The sequence below is a fragment of the Phyllostomus hastatus genome, unplaced genomic scaffold (assembly GCF_019186645.2).
Source record: "Phyllostomus hastatus isolate PE091 unplaced genomic scaffold, TTU_PhHast_1.1 phas_scaffold_78, whole genome shotgun sequence".
In the NCBI taxonomy this organism is placed as follows: Eukaryota; Metazoa; Chordata; class Mammalia; order Chiroptera; family Phyllostomidae; genus Phyllostomus; species Phyllostomus hastatus.
The window spans coordinates 90,352,137-90,367,142 of record NW_025334041.1 but is presented as its reverse complement, the minus strand read 5'-3'; the positions used below and the strand labels follow the sequence as shown (position 1 = coordinate 90,367,142).

The 15,006-nt window shown below is 42.5% G+C and overlaps 1 protein-coding gene across 1 annotated transcript in view; it reads right to left on the bottom strand.

The window, feature by feature from the left end:
* The window catches only part of SPRED2 (sprouty related EVH1 domain containing 2), a 111,866-nt gene extending 111,084 nt beyond the window's left edge, over positions 1-782 (bottom strand). The window contains exon 1 of the mRNA XM_045827979.1: positions 729-782. The gene's annotated coding sequence lies outside the window, so the exon portion shown is untranslated. The remainder of the gene's footprint in view (positions 1-728) is intronic.
* Between the last annotated feature and the right edge of the window lie 14,224 nt (positions 783-15,006).

Sequence of the window (15,006 nt, the reverse complement as noted above, 5' to 3'; positions counted from 1 at the left end):
TATGTCAGGATAATATCCACGAATAGAGTTGCTGGGAAGATTAAATGGCTGTAAGGTGAGGGTACTGTGTTAAGCACACTGCAAATAAAACATTACACTCTGGCTGGTGTGGCTCAGTGGACTGAGTGCCAGCCTGCCAACCAAAGGGTTGCTGGTTCATTTCCAGTCTAGGACACATGCCTGGGTTGCAGGAGTGGGGGGCACACCAGAGGCAACCACACATTGAGGTTTCTCTCCTTCTTCCCCTCTCTAAAAATAAATAAATAAAATCTTTTTAAAAAGAGAGAGATACCTCTTTTAAAAAATTAATGGCAACCCTTTCTTCTTTCTAGGCACCTGGATTACTAAATGCTCCCCTCTCCACTCCCAAGTACTTCACATTCCTCTTAAGAAAACTTTTGACTTTTCTTCTGCCTTTTTCATTACCCAAAAGGGGCCTTTTGATGGAAGTTCCTAGCAGGTCACCTATTGGTCCTCCCCATCAGTTACTAACTGCTCCTGGCAGTCCATGAAATAAATGGCACATTGGGCGAATAACAGTTATGTTTGTTGATGACGGTGTTATCAAAGTCTATTAGATTACCAGAATCGGGGCTATCATGAATTTCGGGCTTTAATTTAATGGCATTACTGAACGAGCTAAACACCTACATCCCTGTCTCCCCCCTACAACCTGCAAAACGGGGCAAAGCAGCTCTAAACAGGATCAATCAAGGGTGTCGACTCACAGTGCGATCGTACAGCTTCAGAAGTAATGTCGACCTACTCACAACCTCACGCAAACCTAGCAGAGGCCCCAGCAAGGCACCCGTCGCCTCACCAGCTTCTCAGTCCAGAGTCCCGGGCGGGGGCAGCACCCCCGCCCGGGTCCCCCCACCCCACGGCCTCCGGGAAAACCCGGAGCACGGAATCGGAGCGACCCTCGGCGGCCCCGGGACGGGCATGCTCAGTAGACTCGCAGGTCTTGTTTTACTCTGAAGGCAGCCACGGCCCCCCAGCCTCCTCCCGGCCGGCGTGGGTCCCAGGGGAAGAGGACATTTTATCCTTCTTGGCAATCTGCTCTCTCTTTCGTGCCCTTCGTTCTCTCACTTCTAGCCCGTCGGGGTCCAGTAGGGCGGGATGTGTAGATCTCCCCGGGGTGGAGTGGCAGGGTAGGATCCGACAAATCACTCACCGTTACCCCTCCCCCACCAGGGGCGCTGTTGGGGAGAGGGGTGACTCGGAGAGGACTTGACTGTACCCTAAGGTGTGTGCGGCTGGGTCCGCAGACCCCCCCCCCCCCCCGACACGGCAGGCGAGGCGCGAGCAGCTGCGCTGGGGCCTGTCCTCATCTCACCCCCATTCGGCCCCTTCAGTATTTCTCAATGACCGGCGTTTGGAGGACACTTCCGACGGGGGAGGGAGAAGGTGTCATTAGCGCTGAGTTTATCAGTTCCTTCCGGTCTGCCGGGGGCCCTGCCCTGCACTCTGCTGGGCCGCGCCTCGGGCGCTCGGGTGCCTTTATTATGTTTAAATAAGCAGTCGTGTGTGCCAATGTGTGCCAAGTGAGTTTGTAGCCCAGCTGTCTCCCCCAAGACCCGCTGGCACGAATAGAAACCCAAGCTCTCTCGTAATGAAAGGGATGATGCAAACTTAGAAACTGACCCGGCACCCGGGAATGGTGCCCTCCCCCACCCGGCGCGCGTTGTTCCAGTCCGGGCATGAATGGCTGGAGCCAGATTGCATAATCTGCTGGGTATAAATAGCCGGCGGGCGGGCCGCTGACGCGCTCGCTCGTACCGTTATCGTGCAATACTTCAGTCCCGATGCAGTTCACTCCCAGGTCATTTTCCCTTTCAGCTGCAATGCTGGGATTTTAAATAGCAGAGATGAAAGGCTCTTGTCTCTGCCTCCCTCCTCCCTTGAATTCATTTATTATGAATGAAACGCCAACTTCGCGGCTTCCTTAGGTGCTCCACTTCAGGTAGGAGAGAGGCTCAATGTCAAGGCAGCGGTCCACCCAAGCCTGTGTGTGTGCACTCGCTGCGGAGGTAGAGAAAGCAGGAAATGATTGACAGGGCTGGGAAACCTGGTCGAAAAAATGTAACCGCTTAGGGTTTGCCTCTGGAGTTTCAGTGTATCTGTACAAGCCTCAGTCAATTTAAGAGTAGGTTATGCAAAGGGTCTTTAGCCTGTGGTTGCTTGCTCTCACCCCTCCACCCCGCCCCCCGCCTCCGTGGGCCGCCGCCTCTGTGCAAGTGCAGTTTCATTTAGAGGAACTGGTTCCTTTTCCCCGGGAGGCAGCAAATACCCGCAACTCTAAGAGACTTAGGGACGTTCGAGTTTGGGTAGACAAGCTAGTTTGGGTAGACAAGCTAGCACGGCCAGTTTAGTCCTTTTCTAGTACTAGAACTCTTTCTAGAAGCCTCACTTGTGTCCAATGCTGAGAAAATGAAAAACTTATTCTTTCAACACACATTTGTGCTCCTTTTAAAAATGAAAGTAACCAGAGGGCTTTCCTCCCTTCTCTTAAACACCAAAATTCAACCTAATTTCTCAAAATAAAATGAGCAGTCCTTCATAAATGGATTTCTGGCATGTGAAAAGCCATGTCAGGCTCATTATTTTTCAGATTGAATGCCCATTCCTTTAATCTGCATTTAAAGTACCAGGCACTCTCTGAGGCAGTGGTTCCTGCCCTCTGTGGGTCCTCTCAGGTGGGGCAACAGGCCTGTAAAGAAAACTTTAGGGCAGCGATTTTCAACCTTTTTTGTCTCATGGCACACATAAACTAATTACTAAAATTCTGCAGCATACCAAGAAAAATATTTTGTCTAACAAAAAAAATAGGTGTAGTTTTTATTTATTCACACCAAATGGCTAGTGTCATGTTGGCTGTTGTCATTTTTTAATCTGACAATCTAAGGGAAAAGCGGTCAGTGCCCCTGACAAAATAGGAAGATATTGTATGTTTTAAAAATTCTTGTGGCGCACCAGTTGAAAACTGCTGCTTTAGGGCCATGGATAACTGCTCTAAAACATGGGATGAGCAGAAAAGGAAAGGGTGTTTGAGCCAAGTCTTGAAGGAGGGTGAGAGTGCTGATAGATAACTGGTAGTGGAAGGTCCTCTGAGATAGCCCTGTGAACAAAAAGGTGGGAGGTGTGAAACAGTGTGGGGAAGAGAGGTTACAGAAAGGCCATGACACAGGGTAGGAGCCAGGTCAGGGAGGCCACACAGGCCACCTTAAAGGAGGTTAGACTATCTTGAAATCATGGAATCTTTTGTAGCCAGTTCACAGCTGATCTTTGTCCAGTCCCAGTGCTTTGCAGTGGGCCCCATAGTTATGCAAATATAGGGCAAGTGGGCATCCATTGTTATGGGATTAGGGCATAAAAACAAATTCACAGACTGACAGCTCCTAGGACAGAGAAGGCCTCCCAGACACATTTTGATTGCTGGATCTTTTTTTTTTTTAATCTGGCTAACAGTTTAAAATCAGAATATTTCACATAAAAATCAAGATTTGGGGCTTCTAAAAAAACTGCAGATGTGGCTACTGTGAGTGCCAAGTTCCTGGCTGGTAATAACTGATTGTTGCTGAGTGGTGGCTGCCCTGTCTGCCAGTCTTCTGGCTCCCATGGGCATTTGAGTTTTTGACCTCTGGCGTAAAAGAATCCTTTGTGACCAGATCAAGACCCCCAGTCTGAGGCCCAGGTAGGTAGAGCTTGTCACTGGGTACAGCAATTTGCCTGAGGGGCCGTGGGCTTCTTAGGAGAAAAACACCAATCCCCAATCTCCTGACCCAAGATTCTGTATTGTAGTTAAGCTAGGCCAGCCAGGCAGGGCGGATTGAAGTGAGCTCAGCCCCAGCCCAGGGGCAGGAACAAGGGGGTCCCTAAAATGACAAATAACACTGATTCTCAATTTAGGCTCTGTTTCTAGGGAACTCAACCTAAAATAACCGGGCTCCCTGCCAACAGGATAGCTGGGGGTTCAGGTGATCAACTGGAAAACCCACCCAATGGGATCATGTGTGTACCCCAAATATGTGGATCTGCTCGTACTAGTTCCATAAGCAAAGATTTTAAGATGGGAATACTAGGCTCAGACAGAGACACAGATACAGAAGAGACAGTGCCCTGAGGGCATCATTGGAGCAGTTGAATTCAATCCTGCCTGAAGCCTGAGGACGATCTGCACGTTTCAGCTCAAGCTGGGCTTCTGCCAGTTACAACCCAAGTAATTCTAATGACCCAAATAGAAAGCTATATTTTGGATAGTGACAAAGATTGAGAGGAACTAAGAAATGGAATAGAAGGGGAATTTTAGAATGTGTGTTTGCAGTTTAAGGTGGGGCATGTGGGGTCAGGGCCAGGGAGTTTCATAAAGATTTTGATTTAATAAGAGCAAACTTCTCCCAGCAAGTTAGTGAACACATCATGAGCTATGCAGAGGGCTCTTTTTCACCTCAGCACTCCACTGTCACCACCTTAGTTCACATTTTCAGCTCCCTTCTCACTCTTATCATCGTGCCTCATTTTTATTGCCTTTATTCCCCAGCCCCTTTCTTCTGTAAAGACCATAACTGAGAAAGGAAGCTTAATAATGTAAGACAACCAGAGCTTTTAGAATTAGAAGAAAATGAAAGATATGTTTGTGGTAACTGTGGCTCCAAAACACAAACATTTTAGCCAAGCTTTTTGGAATGGATAAAGACAAAAGAGGAGAAAAGAACTCATTACATGATTTGGTCCCTGTATCAGTTAGCTGTTGCTGTATAACAAACTGCCACAAAATTTTGTGGCTTAAAACAATAAACATTTTATTATTTCTCATGAGCCTCTGGTCGACTTGGTGGCTCTTCTGGCCTCCACCAGCTCAGCTGGGGCAGGAGAATGGTCTCTCACATGTCTGGTGATTGGCAGGCTAATTGGTCTAGCAGGCCTAAACTGTGCTAGCTCATCTGTGCCACGTGATCTGTTATCCTTCAGTGGGCCAGCCCAGATTAGATCACGTGATGGTGGTGGCAGTGTTCCCAGATCAGCACAAGGCAAAACCCAAAGTGCACACCTCTGCTTTCCATTGTGTTTATTAATATCCCATTAGCCAAAGTAATCACATGGCCAACCCAGGGTCAAGAGTCAAGAAGCAGTGAAATAGACTCTCCTTCTTGATTAGGATGGTGAAGTCTTATGGCAAGGGAGGTGCATATAAGGATGAGAGGAATTTGTGACCATTTTTATAACCTACTTTAGTCTCTGACCCATATTTCACAGTTAAAGAAGGATATAATAATATACATTGATCACATAGATTTGATAAGTATTGTATATTTCTGGATACAAATGTATACTAAATATTTAATGAAATATACTATAAGTACATAAATATTTGTATTGTATATTTTATATAACTGTCATATATTTATGTAAGTATCATATATTTATATATTGGTACACCATTTAGATACAGGAGCACCACTGAAAAAATTCTACCTTTACAATTACTGATTTATGGTCAAGTAACTAAATCTGCTTAGTGTGTAGTAGATTTGTGCACACTACAAAACTCTTCACAATTAATTTAATGACTAAAGAGATCTTATGAGTTTCTTATTATGCTTGCCCTTCTTTCTCAGCATGAAAATCCTCTCTCTCATATGCCCTCTTCTTAAAATAAGTATATTCCTAAAGAGAGATCTGGGTAATTAAAGTGTTTATAAACCAAAGCACGTATTTAAAAAAAAAAAAAAGAACACTAGGGAAACTTGATCTAAGGTTGCTATATATATTGAATAGTTTGGGAAAGCAAATAATCATCTCTTAATTTGTTCATTATATCAACTCAAATTTTATACATAGTTAAAGCAAGCCTCCCCTGTGTACTTTTTTGTTGGTGGCAGAGGTGGTGCTTATGGTAGTGATGATGGAAGTGTTGAAAGGTGGTAGCGAGGATGATGATGGTGATAGTGCTGATGGTTGTAAGGATGGAGGTGTGGAGAGGTGGTGATGAAGGTGGTGGAGGGGGTGATGGTGGTTATGGACATGGTGGTGTTCGAGGTGGCAGAAGGATCTGAAATAGAAACCTTCAGTTTGTTGCAAGTGTTTCCCTCTTACTAGGTCCCAGACTGTATAGACAGCTGGGCAAATGCTTTGAAGAAAGGAATAGAAAAACAATTAAGAGACAAAAAGTGGGTAAAATGTGGGATGAGATACCCTATAGGCCCAGCAATTTCCCACAATGCTGGGAGGAGCAACTGAGTTCTTTCTATACCTTTTGTAATTGTGTATCTACTTCTACAGGATATAATACACATTGGTCACATATATTTGATAAGCACCGTAAGCTCACTGAGAGCAGGGGCCACATCTTTTTTTTTTTTAAATTCAATCTGCAATCACTGTGGCACATAGTGAGAGCCCTGTAATACTTCCTGAGTACATGAATGACAAGCCACCATGGCTCCCTCCTTCCTTTTCCTTGAAAAGTGTGTTCTGCCCCGTGGTATCAGAGAAAATACCCTTCTGAATGACTTCTCATGTTTTGCTGCCCCAGCTTGCTAGTGTCAGATAAGGGCTGGGAAGTTCCCCCAGTTGAGCAGTAATGCACATCATGGAGCACTAGAGTTCAAAGGACGTTAAAGAACCACCTGTTTTAAGGTGAGGAAATTGGGGCTCAGATAAGCCAAGTGACTCAATTAATACAACACAGATCGAGTAACACCCAGAGCCATAACTCAGGGACTCAAAGTTCAGATTCCATAACCAAGGTGCCCTCCTTGGAATAATGCCAGATGGACCCTTGGCACTTGGAAAATGCCACTTGGCACTTGTAGTTATGCTAGTGGGAAGCAACATTGCTTATCAATATTGTAGCTCATTCATGAAGGAGAAAATGAAGGCTTTTAGCTTAACAAAGACTACTCGGGGGTGTGTGTGTGTGTGTGTGTGTATGTATATGTATAGTCTTGCACTATAGCTCACATTAAATTCTGCTGGACACTACTGATCTAGGGCAGCAGCGGTAATTCCTTTTCCTCAGTTCTTAGTTTAGGAGTGGCTATGGCTTTTTAATTTCGACTGAGTGTAGCTTCCCCCCTGTTTTTCCTTACACTAAACTGTCACAGTGTAGCCAATAAAATTCAGGAAGATATCTGCTAGGGAAATTCTGGGAAAGATTTGAATCCCTGAAAAATAAAAAGATGGAGTGTGAGAGATGCCCCCCTTCCAGGCTTTAGATGCTTCTGTGTGAGGCAGTGATGTTCAGTGCCACCAAGTGGGGAGAGCCAAGCAAGTCAAAGGCAAGCTGACCCAGAATTCTGAATTTGCTCAGTTACTGAGTTAGCCAGAATTGGAATCCACCTACTTCAGCACTTCACAGTGTGTGAAATAGTAAACATTTATTATTTAAGCCACTCTTTACCAGTGCCCCCTTACTTTTGGCCAAACTAAGTGATTCACGTCATTTTCACTCCCCACGTGCACAACGCTCCCTGTGTTTAGTAAATCCCTGTGTTCCAGCAGCAGTTGCCTGGTTGACTTGCTGCCATGGAAAAGGGACAAATAGGGCCACCTTCTAGACACATCTCTCTGTGCTGTTGCCTGCTGGCATTCGTAGGCTGAGAAATTTTTGTCGCTCGTCATGTAACAACTAAATATTGGAATCTACAGAAGCATAAAAACCTCTGGCCTCTGTGCTTACAGGTAAATGTGTGCTTTTAACATGTTGTGGCTGAAACTCAATGGTTTGGTTATATTGTTATTTGTGATTATAAAAGTAAGTCCTGTTTAGTGTACAAACATTTAAAGTGTAAAAGAGTATTGTGAAGAAAATAATCTCCCAGCAAGTCCACCAGATGTTATCCCCTGTTAATATTTTAAATGTGCATCTTTGTAGACTTTTCTATTTATAGTGTACACTTAATAAAAATTGTGTAACATACTTTAATAAAATAAGATCACACTAAAGTACCCTTTGGAGCCCTTAAAAAAGCCTCAGTGATAACATGCACGAGATCAGAGCCCTGAATGTCTGTCTCCTGCTCCCCAGGAACCAGCTGTGAGTCGACATTCCTCTCTCCAGTCTCAATGTACAAATGTATAGATGTAAAAACGGTTGGCAAACAGTTGAAATATGGCAAAATAGTTTCATATAAATTATTTTATTCTTTCATGCCCCTGCTGTAACCCTTCTACCTTAGCATCTATAACAAATATTGAATGTATTTGCCAATCCAGCTTTCTTTGCCAACTAAATCATGAATTCCTGGAGGGGATGGGGAAGGCAATGACCAAATTAACTAAGTTCCATACACACACATTTATATCAAACAGAATGCATAGTGTATTCAAATTACTCAGTGAATATTTATAGAAGGAATAAAATATGTATAGCTTTTGTTTTGTGACTATAATATTCTGTAGGCAGATTTACACTGCTGTTTGTATAGAAATTCTCAGCTAGGAAAACACGGCGATTAAGAGCTCAAAAGAAACACTTTCATCATCCGCTTCACCATCGTAAGGTTTTTTAATGGCTTTGAACTTGAAGGTTCTACATGAGTTTATCTGCTAGTTCCAGACTTGAACTTTAATCATCAATGCTTTCCCCAACATCAGCCAGCTCAAAGATAAGTGGAAAACCCATCAGATACCTCATATTTTAATAAACCTGGGTGGTGGATGTTTTTGGTTAGCCGATTTTAAATATTCAGGTAATAGACCAAATGTTTTTATTTTTATGTTTTAATTACAGTTTACAGTCAATATTATTTTGTATGCATTTTTGTCTTGATACTTACTGTCACCTAGATGTATAATCTCTACTTTCCTGTCTCTTCTTCCTCATTACCGTCCCCTCCTAAGCCCACCGTGGTCTAGCTCTTGTCCTCACCGCCGCACACAAGCTGCCCCTTGCTGAGGTCACTTCATCTGATTGCCAAATCTGGCAGCCTTTCTTCAGTATTGATTTGGCACTTAACATAGCTGACCACTTCCCCCTTCTTGAAACTCTTCCTCTAGTGGCTCCCAAGACCCCAGCTTCTGGTTCCTTTTTACCTGTTTATTCCTTTATTCAGCAAAATGTTATTGAATATCTGTGTTAAGTGTTATCATAAGGGTATGCAATAATGTTACAAAGCTAGCATCTATTGAGTGCTTGCTTACTAAGTGCCAGGCAATGTTTTTAAATTTTGAATGCTTTACATGTATGAATTTAATCTCACCAGAGCAGAAGCTAGCAACTTTTTCTTTCTTTTTTTTTCTTCAAACGTTTTCTTAATGGTAAATATTTCTGGCTCTGCAGGCCCCGTTGGTCTGTGTGCAATCACTCAGTTCTACCATTGTCACATGGATGTGCCCATAGACAATATATAAACACATAAGTGTGGCTGTGTTCCAATAAAACTTTATTTATTCTCCTGGTTGGTGTGGCTCAATGGATTGAGCCCCAGCCTGGAGACTGAAAGGGCGCCGATTTGATTCCTGGTCAGGGCACATGCCTGGGTTGCAGGCCATATGCCTAGTTCAGGCTGTGCAAGAAACAACCGATTGATGTCTCTCTCCATCTCTCTCCCTCCTTTACCCTCTCTCTAAAAGTAAATAAATAAAATAAAAAATGTTATTTATAAAATAGGTGGGCAAATTGGGCCCAGGGGTTGTGGTTTGCCCACCCCTGCTCTAAATTCTAATCTAAGTTCCACCAGGGTAGGAATTTTTGTCTATTTTGACATAGGATAGTTAGTAAATATTTGGTGAATGAATACTCTTCTAAAATAGGAACTACTCTATTCTTCATTTTACAAACAAGGAAAATGAAGCACAGCGGTTAAGTAACATGCCCAAGGTCACCAGCCAGTAAGTGACTAATCCAGGATCTAAACCCACAGATTCTGGCGTCAGAGCCTGTCCTCCTAATCATCACACTCCACAGCGGAGAAAGGTCATCAGCTACTCTCACAGGAGTTTGGAGAGGTTGTTTTAACTTTATCTTGAAGAACGAAGAATTCACCAGGAAGAAGAGCGAAGTGGGGAGAGGCTTTGCATTCTAGGATGTGGAACCTGCAGGTATACCAAAGCAGGTGCCTGGTACAAAATGGCATTATGAGCAAACTGCAGCACAGGAAAAAAGTTCCTTAGGGAATGCATTCACTTCTCAGTAATTTATGTCTCTGGAAACAGGGTTTGAGGTGGAATGTGGCGAAGATGAGGTGAAAGGATTGTGCAGGGGCCTTGTGTGGCATCTGGATGAATCTGAATTTTAACTTGGTGGCAGATGGGCTACTGGAGTGTTTTGAGCATGGGAATGACCATATTTGCATTTTAGGTCAATTTTTCAAGTTGCATTTTATTTTAAAATTATGTGACACATGGATGTTGTACAACATTCGAAATCCGACGTCTCCCTCCAGGCCTCCAGCCATCGAGCTCCCCGCAGCAGAGGCACGCACTGCTTTGTCAGAAAGGCAACTTTCACTTGAGAAGAATGGATTGGGTTGAGGTATCCTGCATGTCCTACTAGTTAATTTAAATTAATTTAATTTATAAAACTAATTTGTAAATTGATTTAATTTTTTTTCCTTAGGGTGACTAACGAAAAAAGATTGGGAAAGATTTTGCCCTATACCTTTACAAATAGTCTCTCTGTTAAATCCTCTTCATAGGACTCAGGTTGACTGTGCATCTGTTTCTTCCCAGGTGCTTAAATGATACTGGATGACAGTGAGGCTCAGGTGGAGGGTCATTAGACATATGGTACACGGTCACAGAGAAGGGCAGCATACCATTTTGGTAATAAGCATGAGCTGCTGGAATTAGAATCCTGCCTCTCATTTACTAGCTTTGTGACCTTAACCTCTGTGCCTCACCGCCAAATGGGGGTGGATAATAATGGGACCTATCTCCCAGTGGTTGTGAAGATATCCCTCAGTATGTGTTAGCTATTGTTCAAAGAATGGATGATAAAGCCTTCAAAGGAGGAGGGGATTTTGCAAGACAGTGGAAGAGTGAAGGTTTGGAAGTAGGACTAAGGAATTCAGAGAATGTCAACAGCATTTCTATGCCCTTAGGTTAGGGGGAATGGGGTAAGCAGTAGCATCCTTTGTAGGATTCAGCAAAGAAGAATGTTCCTTAAGTAATGCACTCATTGTACAGTTAAGGCAAGGAAGGAGCTAGGAGATTAAAGGCGGGGGGGGGGAAAGAAACTTATTTATCGTTGAATGGAGGTCCTTGGGCACAGAGGAAACACTGGGGAAGAAGAGGGAAGGAGGTGGAGAGAAAGCCCTGGGAAGGATGACAGATCAGAGACCAGACTAAGGGGAGAAGAGACCTGGCTGGAGGCAGGGCCGCCAGACAACTCACGCGGAGCAGGGCAGGGGCGGGAAACTGGCCGTCTCCTGCCAGCAACCATTTTTTCTAAAATCCACGAGCTAAGAATATTTTTTATATTTTCAAATGTTTTTTAACATTGAAAGTAAGCATGCTATTTCGGAAGACATGAAATGATATAAAATTCAATGTCAGTATCCATAAATAAAGTTTTATTGGAGCATAGCTGTGCCCACTCATGTACACGTGGTCTATGTCTACCTTCACACTAAAGTGGCAGAGTTAAGTAGTTGCAACAAAGGCCGAGTGGCCCACATAGCTGCAAATATTTATATCTGGTCCTTTATAGAAAAAGTTCACAAGCCCCTGCTCCAGTACCTCACTCATGGTCTACAATGGTGCCCTCTGGAATTGTGCAACACAGAGGGACCTAGCCCTAGGAGCACTCATTTTGGGTGGTGATAAAGGATTAGGATGAGGAGAAGCATGGATAGAATTACATGGCCTCTAGGCTTTTTTGGAACGTGGGCACAAAAATGTTTTGCTAGAATAAAGGAAGGCTCTCAGCCTGGATTCAAGCCACGAGCTCTTCCTGGCTGGCAGGGAGCTCAGTGTGGTGGAAAGTACGGGTTGTCCACACATCTCTATTTCTCCTCTTGTTCCTTCCTAACGGGAGACTGATTTTATCAAAATGATAATGTGCCCTATTGAAAATAATAATCTCAAAAAAGGTAAGTACTCAAAGAATGATGGGGACATGTCGGATGTACACAGAAGCCTGCTTAAAGGGGATCCTGGTGGCCAATCTGTGACAATTTGAGCATCTAAATAAATTATAATAGTATTGCACTCTAGCCCTTTGAATAGAATAGGAATCTGTGAGTCCATACTGAAATGAGCACACAAATAAGTAAACAGAGGAGGAAGAAAAGTTCTTCTGTATGATGGAAGACAAGCTAATAAATTATAGAATGAAAGACAGAACTAGAAAGTCACCATTTTGCAATTACCATATTATTATTTCAGGCAAGAATCATCAATGGATGCTAAAACTAGCAGGTGGAATTTTGATGAAAAACATGATGGTTATATCACCTCAAAGCATTTCTCACAGATTCTTAATTTAGTTTCAAAGTATAAAATATTGGGTTGGCCAGAAAATTTGTCTGGCTTTTTCCATAAGATGGCTCTAATAGTGTTTAGTTGTCTTTAACTTCTTTAGAAACAATTTTGTAGATTGTATTGTGACAGCTCTCATATCAGCATGCATTTAAAAAAACATCAAAATTGGTGAATTTTTGTGTAGCCATTTTAATATTGAAGATGGAAGAAAATATGCAACATTTTTAGCATATTATGCTTTATTATTTCACAAAAGGTAAAAATGAAACTGAAAAGCAAAAGAAGATTTGTGCAGTGTATTGAGAAGGTGCTGTGATTGATCAAACGCTTCAAAAGTGGTTTGCAAAGTTTCGTACTGGAGATTTCTTGCTGGACGACGCTCCATGGTTGGGTAGACCAGCTGAAGTTGATAGCAATCAGATCAAGACATTAACTGAGAACAATCAAAATTATATCACAAAGGAGATAGCCGACATACTCAAAATACCCAAATCAATTAAGTTGGTGAAAAGGAAAAATGTGTCGTATTTCATAGAAAAAGCCATACAAACTTTTTGACCAATCCCATAGTAACTTTGTAGTAGGGAAACCTCACCAATACTACCACTTTAACCAAGTGATCAAAGTTAATATTGCTAGTAATAATACAAATCAAAATTTCTTGCCTCCTGATCAAAATTTAGTGCCTCCTGATATGATGCACTGAGAATACCACATCATTTCTGTAATGTTCCACTTGAAAATTTGTAACCTAAAGTATGAGGAACCATCAGATAAGTCCAAATAAGGGACTTATTTGCTCTACAAAGTGGCCTTCAAATATGTCAATGACATGGAAGACAAAGACATATTAAGCAACTTTCTAGATTAAAGTAGACTAACAGTAGACTAAAGTAGACATGACAACAAAATGCAGTAGTGATCCTGGGTTGGTTCCTGGACCGGAAAGAAATTTTTTTCTTTGCAATAAAAGACCTTAGTAAGACAACTGGCAAAAGCTGAGAATTAAATAATAACATGACATCAGTGTTAATATCCTGGTTTTGATTATTGTACTATGATTACGGAAGAGAAGATTCTTATTTGTAGGAAGCATACACTGAAGTATGTAGCAGTAAATGTGCTTGACAGAGAAATAGAGAATGACAAAGTAAATGTGGTAAATGTTAATATTTGGAAATGTGGGGTAAAGGATATATAGGACATCTTTGTCTTATTTTTTATTTTTCTTCTGTCAGTTTTAAATTACTTCAAAACAAAAAGTTAAAAAAAAAACAACCCTCATCTCCCCCAGGTACCTGTGCAGTGAGATATTTATATCCCTAATCCTGGCTAGTGAGTTGTAATTTTTAGTCTAATGCAGAGATTTTCAACCAATGTGCTGTAAGAATTTTTAAAACATGCAATACTCAACTTTTTAGTCAGGGGCACTGGCCTATTTTCCCTTAGATTCTCAAATTAAAAAAAAAAATGACAACAGTCCACACAACAATAGACATCTGCTGTTAAAGAATCAAAATTGTATCTTTTTTTTTGCCCTGGCTGGTGTGGCTCAGTGGATTGAACATGGGCCTGTGAAACAAAGAGTCGCCGGTTTGGTTCCCATTGGGGGCACATGCCTGGGTTGGAGGCCAGGTCACCCGTTGGGGTGGGGGGGTGCGCAAGAGGCAACCACACATTGATGTTTCTCTCCTTCTCTTTCTCCCTCCCTTCCTCTGTCTCTAAAAATAAATAAGTTAAATATTTTTAAAAATATATTTTAAAATTATATCTTCTTTTGCTAGAGCAGCAAAAAAAATATTTTTGTGTGTGCTGCAGAATTTTCGTAACTAGTTTAGTGTGCCATGAGATGAAAGGTTGAAAATCTCTGGTCTAATGGATGGGGCTTCTCAGAAAACTATTGTTTTTTCTGATGAAAAGGGAGGCACTTGGCAAATGCCTTTTGCCCTTTGCCCTTCCACTTCTTCCGGCTTGGAATGTGCGCTGAATGCCTGGATGTGGAGCAGCCACTTCCAATCAAGAGGTAGAGAGGAACTGCAGGAGATGAGTCTTGATGGCTCCATTAAGCCCTGCCTGGACTGCCCTCTGGGTAAGAAGTTCCTTAATCTGCTGTACTCAGGTTTCTGTTACAAGCAGCCAGTTGAATTCCAAATGAGCTAGAACATCTAAGCCTCCCAATAGTGTTTCAATTTTGTGTGGCTTTGCTCATCAGTCTTTCTCATTAGCAACTGCTTCCCATGCCCCTTAAATGTTGATGTTCCCTAACAGTGGATTCTCAGCCCTCTCTTCTCTTTATATGGTCTCCTTGGGTTACCTCATCTACTCCTACTTACCATTTAAACTTGGGTGATTCTCAAATTATTAGCTCTGGCCTGGAATTTTCTCCCGAATTAAAGACCACATGTCCAGCTGCCTACTAGAAACCTATGCCTATGGTCCATATAGTCACTTCAACAGTTACAAGGCTGAACTCTCTTTTCAAACTCTCTCTCTCTCCCTCTCTGTCCAATCAGCATTCAACCACTTTCCCAAGTCAGAAACTCAGAACTCATTCTTTCCTCTTCCTACTTCTCACACCCT